Below are 23,163 nucleotides of genomic sequence, written 5' to 3'. Positions count from 1 at the left end.
ACACTTCACTTTTGTTTTTAAGGAAATATATCCAAGTCTTTCTTGTACAGTCATCAATGAATGTTAAGAAATATTGGCTGCCTGCTAATGATGGAGCTTGCATCGGTCCACATAAATCTGAGTGGATGATCTCTAAGGGTGCCTTTGCCCTTATGCTTTTCCCTGATGGAAAACTTTCTCTATGTTGTTTTCCCAATATGCAGCCTTCACAAAGGCTGTCTGGCTTCTCTATCAATGGCAATCCTTTCACCATTCCTTTCCTACTCAACAAATTCAGACCTCCAAAATTGAGATGTCCAAATCTCAAGTGCCACAACCAATTCTCATCCTTTGGCACGCTTTGGAAAGCCTCTTGGGTAACTGCTGCAATTTCTCTTTTGTTTTTCAAATCTGCCCGGATCCTGAGAGGGAACATCCTGTTCCTTGTCATCTTCACTTCAGCAATGCATCTTTTGCTGGGTGGTATGTCCATGATGGTGCACACATCATTTACAAAGTAAACATTGTAACCCTTTTGGATAAGCTGTCCAACACTCAATAGGTTACATCTCATTCCGGGGACATAGTAGACATCTGCTATGGTTTTCCTTTCTCCTTGTTTTGTAAATATTTTTACCTCCCCTTTTCCCATAACAGACACTTTACAATCAGTTCCTAGTGTGACCTCTGATTTCAAATTCTGATTTAAGGCTGAAAAGAGGGCTATATTCCCTGTCATATGGTTGCTGCAACCTGAGTCTAAAAACCATATGTCCTCACTATGTGTTTCAGCCATGTTACAAGCTAACAGGACATTTTCTTGACTGCTGTTTTCTCTTGTAACATTTGCATTTTGTCTGCTATTCATATCATGTTGTTTCTTTCTACAATCACTAGCATAATGTCCATACTTTTTGCAATAATAGCATTGAACATTAGATTTATCATACCTTTGTCCTTGAGCATGATGTTGTCCTCCTTGTTGGCTGCTGCCTTGGCCTTGGTTCTGATTTGTATTGCTGCCTCTTCCTTGTGCATTTGATGGGCTGTTCCTTCCACCTCTGTTCTGGCTTCTGCCTCTTCCTCTTCTGTTTCCTCTGCCTTGACCTCTTCCTCTTCCAAAGGACATCTGGGTCTTGAAGGCTTGCTCAAGGGATGAGTTTTCATTCCTACTCAACCTCTGCTCATGAGTTATCAGTGATGCATGTAGCTCATCAACTGAATAGTTTGAGAGATCCTTTGTCTCTTCAATGGTGGTGACTATGGCATCAAACCTTGAGGGTAAGACCCTCAATATTTTCTCCACAATCCTTCTATCTTCAATGGTTTCTCCATGAGTTCTCATTTGTGTGATTACACCAATCACATGAGTGAAGATTCAATGTTGTCTGACTCCTTCATTTTCAAGTTCTCAAAATCCTTTCTCAGCAATTGTAGTTTTGCTGTCTTCACTCTCTCCATGCCTTGATAGGCTGTCTTGAGGGTTTTCCATGCTTCATTTGATGTTTTAGCTACTGCTATCCTTGGAAATATACTCTGGTCTACTGCTAGATGCAACAATAAAATGGCCTTTGCATCCTTCTTCCTATTGCTCTTCAGCTGATCTCTCTCTCCCTGAGTTAGTGCATTGAACTCATTTTCATCTGCTACTTCTTCAAACCCAGATTCAACTATTTCCCATAAATCTTGAGAGGCAATTAAAGCTCTCATGGTTATTGACCAGTAGTCATAGTTCTTCCCATTAAACTGTGGGAGCTGGGTGTTAAACATACCCATACCAGTGCTTGTGCTAGCCATTCCTTGACTGTGTATTTAAAAAAAACTGACTGTTTCTTTCAGCAGCAACACAAAGAAAAATCTTTGAGAAATACCTGAACCCTTTGTTGTCTGAGTCTTCTGTCTGCCTGAGAAGTTTTGCTGCAGCAACAACCTTCTCCCTTCAGCTTCTTTAACTTCTTTAAAGAGCTTGAGCCTGCTCTTTTTTGCTGGGGAAATACCAAAACCAATTTTCAAACACACACATAGAGACAATGCTCTGTTTTACTTTACTCCAGGATCTTTTTGTGCACAGGAAGACTCAAAATTTTTTTTTACTGAGAGACAGAGTATTTCACCACCATAAAAACATTCTATTCATTAAAACCTGATACAAAGATTTACCACTGTAAAATCATTTTCATATTCACTGCTGTGAAAAACAACTTACTGCTGTAACAAAAGTTTACATGAGCTTACTGCTGTAAAACAAAATTTACATTCACTGGTGTAAAAACAACTTAGGCTCCACCATTATCTTTATGCACTGCTTGTGCAAAACCACACATGGTTTTTGCTATTCCAGAAATTACATCATCTGGTTCTTCTCATTTTACACACTGCTGTGTGTATTTCTTTTACTGCGCCATCATATTTTTACGCTGCTGTGAACGCATTACATTTACCTCCCGTGTGCCCCATAAAAAAAAGTCAACACAAAAAAAACTAACTTATTACATACGCTTTTTTTTGGTTTTAATACATGCCGTATAAAAAGTATATAAAACATATATAAAAAGAATTAAAACTATGCGCCCATGCCCATATTAATGGGACTCCACCAAAAATTACGTGTGTGCCCATAATCATTTAAGACGGGCCTCCACCAACCTTCGTAAATGCAATAAAGGCCTCAGCGTTTCCTCCACGGCGGTCAACTGAAAAGACAAACACTCCACGCAAAACTTGAATTGACCCAGGTTTGTATGCAGCTTCAATCGATCAACGGCGGAGAACACGCAACCAGATCGGACGATGGAGAGGATATCGGAAGGCAGATTTTCACCGAGCTTTAACTTCCGATGGGTTTCGTTTGCTGATGTCATGCGGGTGACACGCGTCGCCTCCAAATCGCATCGGAGCTCAACAATATGGAAACCACTTTTCATGGATGGCGGTGCGATATGATCCTGGCCGGTTTTATGGTTTTGTTCGTACTCTTCTATGCGCATAATCGGAAGCAAGTGGAACAAACTGTTTATGCACCCTTGCGCCTGCTATGGCTCCCATCAAATAAGTTGTTATAATTCATGTACTATTACAATACTGTAATTTCATGGTACATTGACAGTCAGTCTAAAAGGGTAAGTTGTATGCTATCACCATCTGAATAATTTTATCCAATTTTGTTGAATTAAGCTCTTAATTTATATTGTAAACGTTTTTCTTGGATGTGTTGCAGGTTTTTTCTCATGTGACTATTCAAATATGTGACTATTCAACTGTTATTTGAGAGCGTTTATCTTTGCTGAGGCTAGGTCTTCTTGGATCTGAAGCCATTCTTGGATCTGAAGCCAAGAAAGCACTCTAGGTCACTCTATCAAAGTGTACTATTAAACGGTATTATGAAGTTTTTTAATTAATGATATGTAATGTTGTGATCCAACTAAAATATGACATAACCTGAGGCAAACATGGGTTGTTATGACCTATGTACAAAGGAAAGAACATTTTATTGATATCATCTTAGTGCTTTAATTTTAGGATTGCTTCCGTTGTTTTGAAATATGCTAACATCAACACTCTCTCTATGTACATGTTGGTAATTTTGAAACAAATTCTTTTGAATTGTATGAAAAATATAATTATTACAAGCAAGATTGTTCACAAAATTGTCATTACAATTTATTGGTCATGGTACAACTCTTTATCTTATTATGTTGGTGATTGCAACAACTTGGGTATTTTGACATGTTTGTTACTTTCTGTTTCAATATATTAAGATAGTTGTATCAATATATTTGACATGTTCGATACCTTTTTTTTCAATATATTAAGATACTTGTATCAATATAGATAGTATTGTAAGCCTTTTAACTTTATTTTTATTGCGGCTGTATTTTGGCTCCATGCCAAGGACTAATTCCATCATATTGGTGTGTGAAGTGAGAATTTAAGCGTGTGTCACATGATTGAATGTGGCTATTTCTAGCAATCTCCAAAATTTTACAGAAATTTGTATTATGCTTCTTTATTTCTCAACAAATTCATGTCAGTGGTAAGAAAACTAGTTCGGTCTGAATGGCAAGATAAAATTATGACTAAGAGAAATTCAATAAGATTAGAGGGTACAGGAAGTTGTACCCATTTTTTATAAAGGCATGTTAGATATGAGGATGTAGTATCTAGATTATACATAATTTTGTATTTGAAGCGGGGTAAAGGGATTTTGTGGTTGAAATTAATAACTACATTTAAAAAAATGCTTGGGATCAGGTTTCATAATACTGGCTTAAGATCAGGTTTCATAATACTGGCTTAAGACCAAGTATACTCTATTTTTCTTAACATAGTTTATAAACAATCAAAATTAAAATTAGATTTTAGAGTTTGTATTTCTTTTGTTTTCATTCAAAATATAAATTAATTAATTTTTTTTTTATGAAAAATAAGGTAAAATTTTTACTAAATTTTCGATAAGAGATATCATAATTTGATTTTAATAAAACTGGTTCATAATCATAATAATAATAATAATTAATTTATTTTTCCAAAAAATTAATTTATTTTTCTAAAAAATATAAAAGATATCATAATTTGATTTTAATAATACTGATCCATAATAATAATAATAATTTATTTATTTTTCTAAAAAATATTCATTGTATTCTTTATTTCGATTAATAATTAATTTATTTTTCCAAAAAATTAATTTGTTTTTCTAAAAATATAAGAGATATCATAATTTGATTTTAATATTACTGATCAATAATAATAATAATTTATTTATTTTTCCAAAAAATATTCATTGTATTCTTTATTTCTAAATTAAATTTCAAAAAATGAAATTAATAAAAATATTGGTATATGTTTGAATAAGTAAAGTGTTAACCTAGACTTTAAATTGTTCACAATGAAGATTGTTCTCATCACGTTATCCTTACATTCATTTCTTGCTGTTCTGATGTGTTTATCAGCCGGTGTTTGAGTCGAAGAAGAAGGCTTGGAATCAACCGAGAAGGGATGGGCAAATTCTGGTTTAAGTTTAATCTCCTGTAAACTTATTTTTTTTTTAATGTTATAAGTTTTTAATTTTATCTCTTTTATAATAATTTCTCTAAATTTCAACTTTTCTCAAATTATTAATATATTTATTATTTAAAAAATAAAAATATATGAAATCATGTTAAAAAATAATAATTTTTTTTCAAATTTAATTTATTTTAGAAAATATTTTCTTTATCATTGTATTATTTTAGATGGAAATTTGTATGAAAATTTAAGAATGAGGTTTAAAGGAATAAGAGTATGAGATGAAAACCAAGGAAATAGTAGTTTCATAAAGTATGAGAAAGAAGTGGTAAATATGAGAATATGGTGAGCTTGCTTTAAAATTCAGAAATGATTGATAAGAGATTGTTGGAATTGTGAATGGAGTTGCTCCAACTAAAACAAGAAATTTATTTACAATATCAAAATTTGCAAAATTGTAAATGTTTGTTAGTAAAATTAGAAATTTTCAATGCCAAAGTCGCATTATAGACAACTCCTTAAGTTACTATTGGAAAGAGACATTTGACTAGAGAAGAACATTTCCTACACATAGACGGTTTACCAAACATAGTTTAACAAACATGAGAACAAATGAGAAGTAAAAAGGTTAAGGAACCACTATTTAGTAATTAAGTTCCAAACAAAAGATGCCTAACATGAGAATTTAGAAGTAGAGCGCCTCTCTGAAATACGTGAAAGGGAATGGGAAGCCAGAGAGGGTAAAAGAAAAATAACAACAATATCAAAGGGAGAAGCAGAGGAGTGTGGTGGAAGACCAAGTGGAAGAAAGTGATGGTGAGGCTTAAAAAAACATTTGTCATAGAAGTAACAGGTATTAAGAGAAAATAAAAGAAAGATTAAAAAATGTCATAGAAGTAGCACGTATTAAGAAAAAATAAAAGAAAAAGAGAGCTCATTGGAGGATGAAGACCGCTTATCTGGGGTAAAAGAGAAATAAGGGATTATAGAGGCGAAGAAACGAAAACAGTAATTGAGAGGAAGGCTCATTGGAGTGTGGTGGAAGACCAAGTGGAAGAAAGTGATGGTGAGGCTTAAAAAAACATTTGTCATAGAAGTAGCAGGTATTAAGAGAAAATAAAAGAAAGATAAAAAAATGTCATAGAAGTAGCACGTATTAAGAGAAAATAAAAGAAAAAGAAAGCTCATTGGAGGATGAAGACGGCTTATCTGGGGTAAAAGAGAAATAAGGGATTATAGAGGCGAAGAAACGAAAACAGTAATTGAGAGGAAGGCTCATTGGAGGATGAAGATGGCAGCCTCGGAGTATTGGGTGTTGTTGACGAAGCTCTTTTGATAGACATTTGCCCGCATTGCCTGCTCCAACCAGTGCCAACCAGTGCTTGGGTACATGAAAGCTAGAGTCAATTGAGATGGGTTTTTAAATATGAGATGGGTTTTGAAATATGCATCTCTTTGCAATGTTGATGTTTCTGAAAAAAAATGGGGCATTAATACTGTACTAGTTAGACCAAGAACAATAATTAATGGACAATAACTTCTTTGATTTCTCTGGTTTAGGGTTTGTGATTGAGAAGCACTACTGCTTCCTAAAGTAGTTTTTGGAAAGGTAGAGCAGTGGCCTTTCCTCTTCCATCCAGGCTATCATAATTAGGTGATCATAACTTTATTTTATATATTTTATATTTTAAAATTAGAAGATAATCATTTTCCATGAAGGTAGGAAAGATAGAAATATATTGTTTATATTATTAATTTGAGAAAGATTAAAAATTATATTTAATTAGTGAACAAATTTAATATATTTATTTTTTAAATCAATTACTATTTGGAAAAAAAAAATTTGAATTCCTATTATAATTTTGTTTTTGATATTGAAGTTTGATTATGTTTTTGTCTCCTACATGGGGATTTAGTGGACAAATTTGATATTGCTTTATTGTATATAAGAAGCTTATTGTTAGAGTATTTTTGCAAAAAAAATAAATATTTTCATTATATTATATTGTATAGTGTGTTTTTTATTTTGGTAAGTTAGAAGACATTGTATTATAGAAAATGTACAAAGAATACATGCATATGTTCTTTATGTTGTAGTAGTTTCCAGTTGTCACAACAATGGGGCAAGAAGGAGCATCTGTCCAAAAATTGAAACCAAATGTCTTCTTGGAAATTTCATTACATTTGACATAGAGAACAGTGAAAAGAGAAAAACAACAGAAGTAAATTTAGGTTGGAAAAACTTATTTAGATGTCGAGAGGATTGTCAAACTCATGGATAGAATATTTTGTGTTATTTTGCATTATCAATCTTATGGATAGAATCTTTTATGTGTTATTTTTCATTATCATTTTGAATAAAATGATCTATGATGTACTATGAAAATTTGCAGATATGCTTTGTTGCCTTCAATGTAAAGCTCAAAAACAATTGCATCATCCAAAATTCAATCTTCCAAACCAACATACAAATTTTGAAAGAACATGATATTCACAACATCATCCATTAACATGAAACAAACATCCAACTATCACAAATTGACCGGAACGTGGAGTTTCTGCTAATCCTGTAATGACAAGTCAAATTTATGCGTGCTATAAATAACAACCCATGGATTCTCACTGTAAGTGCATAATGCATGTCAACTAATTTCTCCATGAGTTATAGGATTTTTTTCTTACGGAGTTTCTATTCAAACACTGTGCGGTGATGTACAGTGATATACTAAAAACTTGTATAAGTGAGCTATAGGATATTTTCTTACGTAGTTTCTATTCAAACAACGTGCGGTGATGTACACTGATATATTAAAAACTTACATATATAGTTAAATTTAAATTTGGATGTACATATTAGTGTATATGTCACAGTGTGTATTACTTTGGGATATTTAATATTTACCACACTATTACATAAAGGAGGGGTTTAAGACAATATTTGAGACAATTTTTGGGTAAATTGTCTTAACTTAAGACAAAAAAAACTTGTGTATTGTCTTAAATATTGTCTTTAAGTGGATGTCTCAAAAAATATTGTCTTAAAAAATAGTGTGTTAAAGATTATTGTCTTAAATATTATTGTCTCTATAAAGGCAATATATAACACAACCATTATTGTCTCTCTGGAGACAATTTCATTTTTGTCCCTCTAAAGACAACAGTTCGATTAGAGACAATTTTTCATTAATACTAGCTATTGTCTCTCTAGAGACGATAATTTTTTTATTTAAAGATCACTTTTGTTTCTTTAGAGACAATATAAAACAATGAATCCAGAAATATCTCACCATTGAAATAAATCGATATAAAAACATCTAATTAAAAATGAACTACAAAATCATTGATTAATTCATGTTAGTGCACAGTGGAATCGAACCACCAACCTCCTGCTTGTAAAGCAGACACTCTTCCATTGAGCTAGCACACTTTAAAAAATTATGTGAAGAGTTATGGCAATCCTTAAAATTACATTTATAGTCATTGATTTATATAATAATAAAAAATTGCAGCTACACGATGAATTTCAAACAAAAAAAATTGCATATTTCAACAGAATTGAGTGAAAATAAATAAAAGTGAGTGAAAAATGGCAAGCAAGTTTCCTGCTTTTCCTCTCTATAAACTATAGATGGAGATGATAAGGCATTCGCAGTGCAATCAACACTTTGCTATGAATTTTTTCTTTTCAAACTTTTAAACAGACACTTACCTTTTCTTTCAAAAAAAATCAATTGGAAATGAAATATCACCTGCCCTTCACATATCTTTAAATATTCTACAATCCATCAGAAGCATTTACTTTGTCAAGCGAAATTTACAAAAAATCATATACCATTCACCTTAAAATACCTCTTGGATCAGATCACACATTGCCCAACCTATCAAACACATATATCTCAATAAAAGAAATAGATTAGAAAACTTAGTGCCATCACCCATCAAATCTACCAGAAGCAAATGCTCAGCGTATCAAATAGTAATGAATGTTAAAGACCCTATAGTGAAAGGCAAAGCAAAAAAAATAATTAAGGACTCAATTGTCCATAATACCCAAGTGCAATTTACCCATGTAGAAGGCCCCACACAGTTGGACATCATATAATAACTAAAAAAAATAATAACCTGAATACAAACATCCCATGCAAGACTAGTGATAGAACAACCCAGAGTGCACCAAGACATTTTCAATTCATTTGGAGACTGATTTCTGTAGTCTCATGAAAGAAAAAACGTTTTGCAGTTGGAACCCATTTCTAACATTCAACACAACTAGAGATGAATAGCCAAAAGAGAGCAGCTCAATGCACCCTATGAAAATTTCACTTTGTTTTCCATTTTTCTACATTGTATCATATAGACATGTTATGCTCAATTGAAAAAACAGTTGGAACCCATTTCTAACATTCAACACAATTGGAGATGAATAGCCAAAAGAGAGCAGCTCAATGCACCCTATGAAAATTTCACTTTGTTTTCCATTTTTCTGCATTGTATCATATAGACATGTTATGCTCAATTGAAAAAATGATTCATCACCACCACCACAGTAAAATATCACTATTTCAATCCACTCCAAACTTATTTCATCAACTACATAGGTTTACACACACATGCATCTTATGATAGAAGAGAAAAAGGCTCTGCTAGGTACTGGAGACTCTATATTCAATCTCAGAGAGAAAAAGTAGAAGGAAAAAATAAATCTAGAGCTGCAACTTCACTATATAAGTGGGGAAAGGGAAAACAAAAGTGATACAATGAATCTGGTTCTTCCTCAATGTGAATGAAACTATGAAATTACAAATACGTAATGTAGGAATACTCTGCTTGTCACCGAGAATCCAACTTAAACTCTATCCACTAATTCCTCCAAGAAAGCTTTCCAACAACTAATAAAATAATGAATGTAAGAATAAGCCAACTATCAACAACCATATAGGTAAGGCAGGTCTACCCTTCCCTAAGGGCAGGTGCCGAATAGAATTGCGATATTTTTCCATTAAGTCTAGCAACCTTGTTAGATCCTTTGGGGGCAGTGACTAGACCAAGAGTACCCCAGGTGACCAGGCCACTATGACCTTATCATAAACATGTCAACTATAATTGAGACCAAAAGGGATGTAGGAGTGCAGCATACTACATTGAAAGAGCCTCGGGTCACCAGGTCATTATGAACCTAATAGTAAACAGCCAGATTGTAACTGATCAAGAATTGTTGCACAAAATATTACATTTGTTGAACCCTGAGCTTTACCAACTCACACCCAAACAATAAAAGGATATGGAAAAAAAACTGAAATAACTAATTTGAGGATGTTCTAGTTTCAATTTTTCCTTGAAACAATTTCCCCGACACTGTTGGAAAAACAACATATGTAAACCAATCAAAATGTCCATATCCAAAAGACTGAAAGAATATGAAGATGAAGTGTGGGTTTACTGAAAAAACTGCTCTTTTCCTCAAACCCACTCTTAAGGGTTGTAACAAATCATTCTCAAGCAGCCCACGGACAAGCAAAAATTCAATCAATCCACAGATGCACCAATAAAACAAAAAAATAATACATAGAGAAAGGAATGGGCAAAAGGTTTTCAAAAAAGATAAGAAAAAAACCAATTTAAAAATAAATAAAATAAAATAACCCCAAAAAGAAGTTTTCAGAGTGCATGAGAACTTACCCTCTCAAGCTCATCCTGGATTTCCTGCAGCTTTTCAATGGAGAGAACAAGCTCACATCTATGTGCTCTTCCTCTTCCCCTTTTGATCTCTTGGACTTGTCCATCCTGCCCAGTCCAACTGACCCAAAAGTCCTAAAAATCCAACAGAGTCGAAGCCACAGGCAGAGTGGCGGAGAGGGAATGGTCCTAGCATTCATTATTACCTCTAGAAACATTGCACTCTCCATCATGCCATCCTCAATGAAGAAAACTTCCAAAGCTTAAAATTTAGATCCTAGCATTCATTATTACCTCCAGAAATGTTGCACGCTCCATCCTGCCATCCTCAGTGAAGAAAACTTCAAATGGAATATTATCACTAAAATACCAAACAAGTTGTTGATTAGTTTTTACTTCCACCTACAAAAGAACGTTTTCCAGTTCAGGAGATATGTTTTGAAACAATACCATTGGCAGCAGTGTGTGTGCTGAGCTCCCAGGCTGCAATGGTGGCACCTAATTTACCAGAAATGAAACTTAGAAAAAGGACTCAAAATAGATGTGCATCTACATCCTATTAAACTAGCAATATTTATAGTAAATAGAACTAATATCTCAACTATTTTCACATTTTATGAACTGCACCTGTAGAGGTCTAGACTCCAGCAGCTGCAAGACTGAAAGAGTTATTCTAAAACTTCAAGCTGTAAAAAGTTTGACCATCGCGCCATATAAGTTTCCCATTGATATTAAGGCCTTGACCTACTGATGATGCAAGTAAAACAAGCAATGGAGGCTTGCACACAACATTAACCAAATATCACAAGTTCCTTTAATCAGGTTGACGCTTATCATAGTAAATAGAATTCACATCTAACAACAATAAAGCCAATTTTTTCCATTTGTTCTTTACAAAATGAAATGGAATTGACTATCTAATACCCCCCTGAGCCTACTGCTCACTAATCTCTAGGGACAAGTGCATTGCCTAAACCTATCAAATAACCAAGAAGATCTAGGACAAGAGCTAGAGGTGGAGTTGCTGCTATGGGTACTGCTTTTGATTGAACATTGGGACCTTTGGCAGGTGAAACATTGATGTCTGTCTCAGTGGCTGATAATTCTTCATATGGAAGGTAACAGTTAACTTGCAAGTTTGGAGGTAACAAGGTACAAGGTACATATGGAAAGACATATGGGAGGTAACCTGTACAAGCATAAAAAGGGCTTAGAAGAATATATGTGTGCTGTGACTTCTCAGCAACATCAAGGAAAGACTTAATTTCAAAAATAAATTCTTTAATGAGCTCTATACCTATTAGTTACCACTTCAGATAGAAGTGTTGAGCATGACAACTGCCAAAAAAACATATTATTATTAGACATATTGGAAGAAAACTCCTTGAACTAAGCATAAAATATAATACTTATACTAGAAAAACCTATACAAATGCAAACATCTCAAACAGTGACAGATGAACATAAGCCTTTTCATTGAAATAACTTACCACTTCTCTGGTATCCATTTTAGAATCCAAACTAAATCCCAAACCTTAAAATACTGGCCATTCTTGAACTTATTTCGTTCTCATTCTCCAGCTCAAAATGGTGAGCCCCATGCTTGTGATCATAGGGCATAATAGAAATGGCAACCAACAATCCAGATGATGCCATTAGCTGCAAATCCTTCTATGCTAAGTATTTATTGTAGCTTTTCTGGAGGATATAGAGCTTGTACCATGCATAAGCATGATACAAATGACTTTCTAATATCCAAAATATCTTTCTTAACTTTGAATAGCAGATTGTCATCATTTGAGGTTTAGGATTCTTCTTGACCATACACAAGGCATGAATATCTTCTATAGAGTGAAAAGCTTCCTACATATCATATGCCATCCATCATAAGAAATAGTATAAGGCAAAAATATATTAAAAATAAACATTTAGCTCACAGATTCTATAGTAGGTTCATGAAATTTCATTCAACCCAAAGCTTCCTCTGCAATAGGGTATTCTCCAATAATTAATTCATACAAGCTCAAACTATATCAACCTTCCCATCTAAACAAATATAATCTTATATCTAGTTCAATGGATAACATTTTAGATTTCTAGCCCCCATTCGATAATGATACCTTCTTAAAGGTGTGCCAAAAATCTACTCAACATGACATTATAACTATTTACATCATGGGCAATATGGATAAACTCCCAACCAAAGATAAATGTGTTGTGCCTTTTTCCCAGAAGCATTTATTAGCATACCATTTGTTGTTGACAGAAGATACTTTGGATAGTGGGATACAATCTTTAGTTCTTGCGAGGGCATCCAAAAATCACCCTTGGACAATTGACTGCTAGCATCTTTACAAAAATTTTTGCTCACTAACTTGATATTTGTCTCAAGGGAGTTTTCCTTGAGGGTCTTTTGCGCAACACTTTGCCTTAAGGTAAAAGTGTGTATACATTGTTGTATGTAATCTTGATCTTCCATATTATCAATACAAGAAGATACAGATCCACCAGTTGAATATGCAATAACTGCGAAATCAGACAGCTCAAATTGTTCACATTTTGTGTTTTCATCGAAGTTGGTTGTTGTTGCATGTTCTTCATCAAAATTTGTCCATACTGCTATATTTTCTTTTTCTATAGTACAACCTTCATCCACACTGCCCCCTAAATGAGATTTCTCCTCAGTCATTTCTTCAAACTTATCCTCATTATACATCATACTGGACAATCATCATTCTAGTACAGAACAACCTCTAGATATTATTGGTGAATAATTATAGTTAATGGGTTCTCATGTAACGATTCCCAATACCAATGGAACAACATCTAATTTGAATCACTCAAGTAATGAATCTCAATTTAACAATATTATAATATAAATAAATTCTACCATAAATACACATCAAGAATGCTCTGCCTTGTAGATTTCAGCACCCATGTATTTGATGGATTTATGGGAATGAAGGGAAATTGGAAAGCCAATGATCTCCTACAGTTATGTATGGCCTTTTCTAGTACCTATGACCTCTTAGACAGCCAATATCGAGCTCAAACTCACCCCAACAAATGAAAATAATGCTCAAGGGAGAGGGAAACGACTCCAGTAAGTAGAAATCCACCCAAGAACACTTAATAACACTCCAGGTCAGGAGAGAGAAATTCTTAACAGTCGTACAGAAACCAAATTAGCAACTCCTTGAGGAAATGCGACAGCTCCAGAACCGTGGCAGTTGATCTCTAACTCAACAAGAAAGTGGATGATGAGTAACTCAGAGCTGATGCATTTCATAGAGCATCAATCAATAAAAAGTTTCTGAATGATGCTAATAGAAATTCAATGGAGAATTATTTATTTCAGCCATGAGCACAAAGACAGGGAGCACATATACTATAACTAAGGACTAAGAATGATGATAACTCATACACCATAAGTTTATTATATCTTAGAAACATATATTAGATGAGAGCCTAGCACATTTCCTTCATTGTCAAAAGAGAGATGTCCATGTGAAAATTAACCCTCGCTCCATGTGAGACTATTGCAGCATAGCTGCTATGGGAAAATGAAGGAATTGGTCATGGCAGTTAAACACTGAATTGAGCTAGTTTCAGTTTTGTCCAATTAGGTCTATTGCATCTTGTCATAGGCAAAGATTGCAGGACATTTCAACATTACAAAGGCACCAATCCAGGCACAATCACTCTTTGTTTAGTTAAGTCAAAGCTCATGGACAATGATATCCAGGCGTTTTAGGTGAATTTTGAGAAAGCATGAGAAGATATTTCATGAAAATCTTGATAAATAATCAACAGGTCTTTCAAACAGTAGTGAACCATAAAATCAGAACCCTAGAAAATATACAACTCCCAGTACCAATGGAAACATGACCCCTGACAGATAATTCAAACATGACCAACTGTCCAAATTATAGCCTATACTTAAGTAGAAATTTATATAGCTTGCCGCTAATATTCCTAGAGAGCAATGGTTATCCCTCTGTACAAGCTAGTAAGATAACAAAGTTACATTCCAGTAATATCACTAGCCTTTTATGAATCATTACCCTGTAATCAATGAGAGTGACTATGCTGATTCTAAGTGAATGCAATACACTTGTGCTAATCTAATGTGATTCATAATGCATAGTATAGTACTAATTAACTTCTCTCTCTGAATTTAGACTAAACCAATGTCAAACTCAATCAAAATGAATCAACAATGATGCGATGAATGCTAAGTATAGAGCTTCATCTAATGACTGAAAATGACATTCAATTCAGGGGAAGCAGCTAAATCGTGCAAAAGATGTTAGGAACTAAATCTATGTGTATCAGAGCCCGGTGTTGAGCCAAATTTGTTCTTTAATTGTATGAAACATTTACTTGTTATGCGTCAGTGGCATGTTCATACTCACAACAGGTTTGGAGGACACGAAAATTGCAGCCTTCTAGCAGTTTGTTGGTTAAACGTTTCCTAGTTTTAGGGTTGGATTTAGAGTTTTTAGAGTAATGTTTCAACTTTTCACCATGGCCACACATCGTGGTAAGAAAACTAGCATGTATGTGATAAAGCTCCAATTTGTAGGAAACTAGGGTGCTAGCCACTGTCTCGAGCCCATCCAAGGCCTCTCAAGTCTAGATTAGGTGTCTAGAATAATCGGACCCTGTAAAAAATCTGTGTGCTCTTGTTGAACTACCTTCCATGCACTTGAGCCATTGCTTTAGCCATTATCTTGCATGACACCGAGGAAGGTAATGAGTTTCCAAGCTCCAATGGTGTGCTTCTAGCTACATTCAATTGTCTCACCCATTCTTTTACAAAGAAAACATTTCTCATACCCATCCTTATTTTTCCTCATCATTCACCTGTCTCACCCATTCTTTTACAAAGAAAACATTTCTCATACCCATCCTTATTTTTCCTGATCTTTTCAAAATGATGTCATATGATTTGAAAGATCACATCCATGCAGTGTAGTCATCTGCTTTTCTTGAATTTACCCCATTAAATCACTATTATCATAGATATCAAAACTCGAGATATCGTAATAACAAAATTTTAAACCATAAGTAAAGCACAATATCTAATATTTTAAAAGATTGAAAGGGTGAATCCACAACTACTATCCTGAGTTTCTTTCTTTTTTTAGCTTACATAAAGATTGTTTACCCCTTGATTGCCTGACAACCATTTTGAACAAGTGTGAGGAAAAACCTATGTTGGAGGCCAAACTTTGCCCCAATCTTATCCATATACCTATCAATAGGGCATTGAATATACTGGACCTATGTAGCAGCCATTCCTTACCATCAGGAGCATCTTTATGACATCAGGAGTAGCTCTATGAGTCTTGATGACATCAGGAGCAACTCTATTCTCATAAAGGGGTTTTTTCAGTTGAAAAATATGAAATTAAGGTATAGAATCTTTGGTTTTTAGCATGGGATCATTTTATTTCTTTCTTCTTGTAATCTCACATCTCACTGTGTATTCACTATCTATTAATAATTATTAAGGAATTTGATTTTCCTTACTCTAGTGCTTTTGTTTCCATAATGTTGTTTCCATAGCAATATTGACTAAAAGGTACAAGAAAATCAGAAAAGTACACACCATATTCAGAATATCTAACCTAATTGAAAGATATGTCTTTATTAAAACCATGTGTTGTACTCAATATACCTATCCATCCATGTGATGTACTAAATATACCTCTCTCTTCAGCCCCCCACCAGATCGGACACCACGCAGAAGATCACAGACTTCTTTAGGGCGCTACCATCAGTGCGGGGCACCAAAAGAACCATTGACTGACCCACAGACACTGAGACCAGATTAGTGCGGTCCCGAGGGGGTCGACCCACCAAACTGCACCAGCGCTCCAAGATTGGATCCACCCCTGGGAGGCGCCCTAGAACCTCCAAGCGATAGCAGTGACAACCCAGTATGCCCACAGGACAATAGACTTTGACAAGCTTCTCTCAGTTTTCTTCTCTCGACCTCGGATGTTAGGAGTAGGAACAGGATAGGAGACTCCTTCCCCCCTCCTTTTTCTTCTTCTCCTTCTCTGCATCATCGCAGTGCTTTGTTTTGAAGCCAAGAGCTTCTAGCTTCTACATTTACATTTACTTGGATTATAGATGTATTTCTGCTTTTTAATAGAAATGTTAAAGGGGACCGTTTGGTCCACCGGCTTGGCATGTTGTAATCATTGTAACTGACAGTCCCATTGACCTATTATGGTCATTTGTTGGACATTAATAAAATTATCTTATCTTATCTTATCTATAAGATTAGGTTGCCTCTCTATATAATTTGGATGGCATTCAAGTATCTTGCTTATGTTACCTCTATATAGTTTATATAGTCTAGATGACATTCAAATGTTTTGCATGGTTTACTTTGTGCTCTAGCCATGATTATCCATAATTATCTAGCTCCTGCCTTCCCTGGCAGGGACTAACACTGCCTCCAGCCCTTGTTTGTTGTTGTCGTGATTCCAAAATAAAGCACACCCATATTCTATTCCTTATTCTCTATAATCAATATTAAGCCTATGAATTGTGTTTTGTGAAGTAATTTTATATGGAATTGACACCCATTTAGGAATAGTCATATATATCAACTATATTTTGTCATGAATACTATTGCTAATAATTGTCTTGTTTAGTATTTTATATATGCATATATCATTATAGTAATACAAAATAAAGTTCATGTTAATATTTGAACCACCTACAATACTCACAAATGAGGACTTTAGCTATTAGTGTCTAGCACGTAACATAGAACTTTGGCTTGCAAGTCCATGTTTGATTGGACCAGAGTCTGTTGAAAGTCATATATTCAAAGATTTGATGGACATAATTTCAAAGGATTTGGTATAGAGCCAAACGAGTTGTAGTTTGTACAAGTTTGGCTCTAAAACAAGTGTTGAATGAGGGTTGAAAATGATAGTTGTCTTTTGACTGGAAGATACAAGTCTGGTTAGACTAGATCTATTAAAAAGAAAAGGTCACAAGCTTTTACATGGAATGCTTTCATAGGATTTGGTATAAATTTGAAGGAGTCATATCATGTATGAATTCAAAACTTTTGATTGACATATCCAATTCAAGAAGGATTGAATACATTGGAAAGTGGGGATTTTAATATTTTTGTTTGACATAAAAACTTCCTCTGACTATTAATAAAACTTAATGATAGAGGTTTTATACAAAAAAGGGCAACCTGTTCTTCATCAAAATTTGTCCATATTTGTCCATGACTCCATACTGTTGTATTTTCTTTTTCTACAATACAACCTTCATCCACACTTCCCCCTAAATGAGATTTCTCCTCATTCATTTCTTCAACCTTATCCTCATTATACATCATACTGGACAATCATCATTCTAGTATAGAACAACCTCTGGATATTATTGGTGAATAATTATAGTTAATGGGTTCTCATGTAACGATTCCCAATACCAATGGAACAACCTATAATTTGAATCACTCAAGTAATGGATCTCAATTTAACAAGATTATAATATAAATACATTCTACCATAAATACACATCAAGAATGCTCTGCCTTGTAGATTTCAGCACCCATGTATTCGATGGATTTATGGGAATGAAGGGAAATTGGAAAGCCAATGATCTCCTATAGTTATGTATGGCCTTTTCTAGTACCTATGGCCTCTTAGACAACCAAGATCAAGCTCAAAGTCACCCCAACAAATGAAAATAATGCTCATGGGAGAGGGAAATGACTCCAGTAAGTAGAAATCCACCCAAGAATGCTTAAGAACACTCTAGGTAAGGAGAGAGAAATTCTTAACAGTCGTATAGAAACAAAATTAGAAACTCCTTGAGGAAATGCAATAGCTCCATAACCGTGGCAGTTGATCTCTATCTCAGCAAGAAAGTGGATGATGAGTAACTCAGAGTTGATGCATTTCATAGAGCATCAATCAATAAAGAGTTTCTGGATGATGCTAATAGAAACTCAATGGAGAATTATTTATTTCAGCCATGAACACAAAGACAGTACATTTACTACAACTAAGGACTAAGAATGATGATAACTCATACACCATAAGTTTATTATATCTTAGCAACATATATTAGATGAGAGCCTAGCACATTTCCTTCATTTTCAAAAGAGAGATGTCCATGTGCAAATTAACCCTGGCTCCATGTGACACTATTGCAGCATAGCTACTATGGGAAAATGAAGGAATTGGTCATGGCAGTTAAACACTGAATTGAGCTAGTTTTAGTGTTGTCCAATTAGGGCTATTGCATCTTGTCATAGGAAAAGATTGCAGGACATTTCAACATTGCAAAGGCACCACTATTGCAGCATAGCTGCTATGGGAAAATGAAGGAATTGGTCATGGCAGTTAAACACTGAATTGAGCTAGTTTCAGTGTTGTCCAATTAGGGCTATTGCATCTTGTCATAGGCATATCTAGATAAATAAAGGTTGCATTTCCATCTAGAGATGGCCAGATAAATGAATCTAGATAAATATAGCATCCTTCCTTCCATTTACACTATCATATACACTCGATTCTTACTTTAGACAAATATACATTGAAATGCAGTCACCAACATCCATCAACTAGATTCAGATTGCTATAATGCTAATAACAGGGAATTGTTACAAATAGCTACCATGAATTCAGCATGCCAAACTTTACCTGGATAACAACAACTCCACCAGAAATCTTGGTAATTCTTTCATTCAAATTTTCTTTTTTGTAGTCTTGTTTTGCAACCTGCAAAGAAAATGAGAATGATATCATTGGTGAAAACCTTTGATAAAATAGGTTGATAGGGAAGTTAAATATCAAGCCAAACATATTCTCATATTAAAGAAACCTTAAGTTATTTAAATTTAATGTCTGTAATTATTGTTGCATGTTCCTTCAGAGGCACATATATTCAAATTATAAACCGTGCATCAAAATTGTTTCTTTCTACACTCTTATCTTGACAACTCACAAATAAAATTTGAGATTAATACCATCATCATGAATGATATTAATGAGGAGATCCCTCCCCATAGGGTGATGGCCACTTTACTATATATGGTGGCTATACAGAGAAAACAAGACAATAATTTCAAGCCTCGATTTGCATAAAGAAACCTATTTAAGTTATAGAGAAATAACACACCTCTATCAAGCCTCTAATTTGAGACACTCTTTTATTAACACCTTCCTAAGTGCTCCCATCACCAACTATTGTTGTTGAATCCTTGGTAAGTACCACCTTGGCAGCAGTACCTAGAACCTTACTTCCAACTTTCTCCAAGGGAAAATCCAACTTCATCCCTGATAACAGTGCCTACACAGAGAAAGAATAAACAAAACAATATCTACATAAGATATTAGAAACCTGTGACCAAGACATGGTGGAAAGATTTTATTCTCAATACATCTCACTCAATGAGAATTTATCCTATTAACATGAAAAGTTGAACTTGTAGAGCAAATCCATTACCAAATAAAGATTGTTTCCACGAAAAATGATATAGCACTGCTTATATACACACCAAAATTTGTACTTAATCTCTTAGTGCATGTAAGTCCTTAATGTAGCTAAACTTGAAAAATAACTCCAGTGAATATAGCAATGTCAAAATGGGAAGTGTCGAATATTGTTATATTGTGAAAGATGTTACCTCAACCAATTTCGCAGTAGTACAAATTTACGAGAGTGATGAAATTTCTAAAGGAAAATTGTGTCCCCTTTTCCACTCTCCGAATCTAGGAGCTTTCAAAGCACCAACATTCAATGCACCACAAAGTTTGTTCATGACAAGAGTATCCAAGGCTTCTTGTTCAATGTCCTCGGCAATGATCAAGATTGGATACCCCCCACGAATGGCCTCTTCTAATATTATAATCAAGTCTCTTGAAGTTGTGATCTTTTTTTCAACCAATAATAGCTGCAAATTATAAGAAAATGTAAAGATGCAAGTTCATTTACTGATCGCTAAATTTCAAAATGCAAGCGAAAATAAATAGAAATTTATCAACCCTCTTCACATGCTTAGTAGTGGTCATATTTCTTTCTAATTACTAGATCAATATTCTAAATCAAATATTATACAGATTCCAAAAATAATAGAAGGTTCATAAGGCACAAAATTTAAAATTCCATACAAAACTAGCACCAACCTCTATTGAACCAGAAGGATGTGCCATGAATATATGATAGATGGAGGTAATTGGGAAATAATTCTGCAACTAAGATGAGATTTTATTCTAAAAATGTTACACATGATTTCTATCCATTCTCTTTTCATTACAAGGAGTAATAACAAGTAGTAGCACAACCAAAAAGAGCAAGAATATTTCATTCACATCAATTACCTTGCAATTTTCATACTCTACAGACATCTTCTCACTGTCTGTCACAAAGTACGGGGAAATATATCCATGATCAAATTACATTCCCTCTACAACATACAGATTGTTTTATGTACTTTTGCCCTCTTCAAGTGTCACAACACCTTTCCTTCCAACTTTACTCGCCTCTACTATCATGTTTCCTATTTCATAGTTATTACCAGCACTTACTGGAGCAACATCAGTTAATTCACTATCTTCAACCTGGAGAATAATGCCAATTACAGGGTGTTAAGTTTCAACATGTGTACTCCCTTACAGATAATATTTTTCCCAAATGTTTGACAAGTAACTCCTAAAAATTCTACCATGTAGTCTTCAAGAAACTCTAGCTGACAGTTTTAAATCAACTATTCCCCTAATGAAAGTGCACCTCAACCATAGACTAAAACCGGCTCAAATGTGTGCATTTACCTCCTTTGACAAATTCTTGAGTTCAAAACCAAGAGCCTTTACTATCTTGTCAATTCCCCTTGTAATTTGAATAGGATTTTCTCCAGCTGCAACAAACTGAACAGGCTTATGATTCAGATTCTTATCCACAAATCTTTAAAAATACAAGCTAGATTTATCTGTTGGGTTTTTCCTAACTAGGTCATACCAATTGATAACACGATCACAATTTCATCTTCAACCAGGCTATTTTTCCACTCAAATACTATCTTGATCCTTGTGAAGCCTTGAAAATTCACAAAATAAATAACTAAACAACAACCACCAAAAGGGCCAATAAAAATGAATAAATACTTAAGCCAGTAATAGGGACAAATAAATTACCTTTACACCTTAAGCTATTAAACCTTGCACAAGTACAACAAATGTGGTAGTTCTAACACCTACTAAATCATTTGTCTTTGCTGCAGCCTGTCTTACCAACTTGGCCCCAATATTTTCAACTGGGTCCTCTAATTCAACCTATCAGAAGCAAGGTGCAACATTGAAAAGCATTAACTAGACTAGATTAACTAGACAAGAAATAAAAATTTAACTTGACTCATCAACATCTGGCACACAAGTATTTTTTTCAACTGTTTAAAGTGTCATTCATTACTCTACTATGGCTACTCCATAGACTAGGTACATCCTCAAAAGATAAATATGTTTTCTATGACCTGTGAGAATTTTTCCTTCCAGGTCTAAGACAGTAAGACATTTAGGCAAGGAAAACTAATATAGAACATAAAAAATTTACAACCCACATCTACAATTTACCTCCTTAGCTACTGTCACACCATCATTGACAATCTTCAGAGAACCATACTTTCTCTCCAAAACAACATTTCTGCCCTTCGGCCCAAGGGTGATTCCGACAATATCAACAAGCTTGTTGACACCTGCCTACAAGACAATTTGAAAATATTTTCAGTAGGTGCACAACAAAATGTTGGAATATATGTCATACCAAACCTACATACAAACCACACATTAACATCAAAGGTATATGGACAAGGAAAGATCTACCACAATAAAGTTTTATGTGAAAATAATCTTCCTTTAGATGGAATTTGTTTTCTCTGACCTACAATTTTTTTGTCACTGACCCATCTCGGTTGAATTACAACTCCTTTGCCATAGATCTTGGATTGACTACCTTCTCTCTGCTATGTAATCTCGTGGTCTGCCTTCTACTTAAACGATTAGAGGAGATGGGTGAAAAAGTAACAAGAGAAGACAATTTCCTGGCATTTTTGTCAGATACTGCACCCAACTTCCTCTTCTTTCCAATGTTACCCAATGAGGCAGAGTGGCAACTGTTGTCATACTACCTATAGCATATGCCATCTTCCCTTATTCGAAATAGAGAATTACAATATCTTCATATTAGCTATCTCACAAACATGAATTCCATCTAGATCTAATTCATATTAGCTATCCAATTTGTCATCTAGATTTAATTCACCACTATTATGCATAAACAATACTTCATATGCGAGCACCAAATATTGAAGGATCTGTTAGGACATACAAGTTTTTTCTTGAGCCCTCACTAATTTGACAGTTTTTCTAGAGTGAGCGTTGCCTTCTGATTTGGTAGTGCCTTTAGTTTGGATATTTTGGGCATTCACATGGAAACTTAGGAACCTAGGTTGTGTTC

General features: G+C 34.4%; 1 pseudogene; it reads right to left on the bottom strand.

The window, feature by feature from the left end:
- Window positions 1-2,600: 2,600 nt before the first annotated feature.
- Window positions 2,601-22,917, bottom strand: LOC149139758 (ruBisCO large subunit-binding protein subunit beta, chloroplastic-like; annotated as a pseudogene).
- Between the last annotated feature and the right edge of the window lie 246 nt (window positions 22,918-23,163).

This window comes from Pinus tabuliformis, chromosome X (genome assembly GCF_031772625.1).
Source record: "Pinus tabuliformis cultivar Carrire ecotype Pingquan chromosome X, CPIR1, whole genome shotgun sequence".
NCBI lineage: Eukaryota > Viridiplantae > Streptophyta > Pinopsida > Pinales > Pinaceae > Pinus > Pinus tabuliformis.
This window is presented reverse-complemented; position numbering and strand designations above follow the sequence as displayed.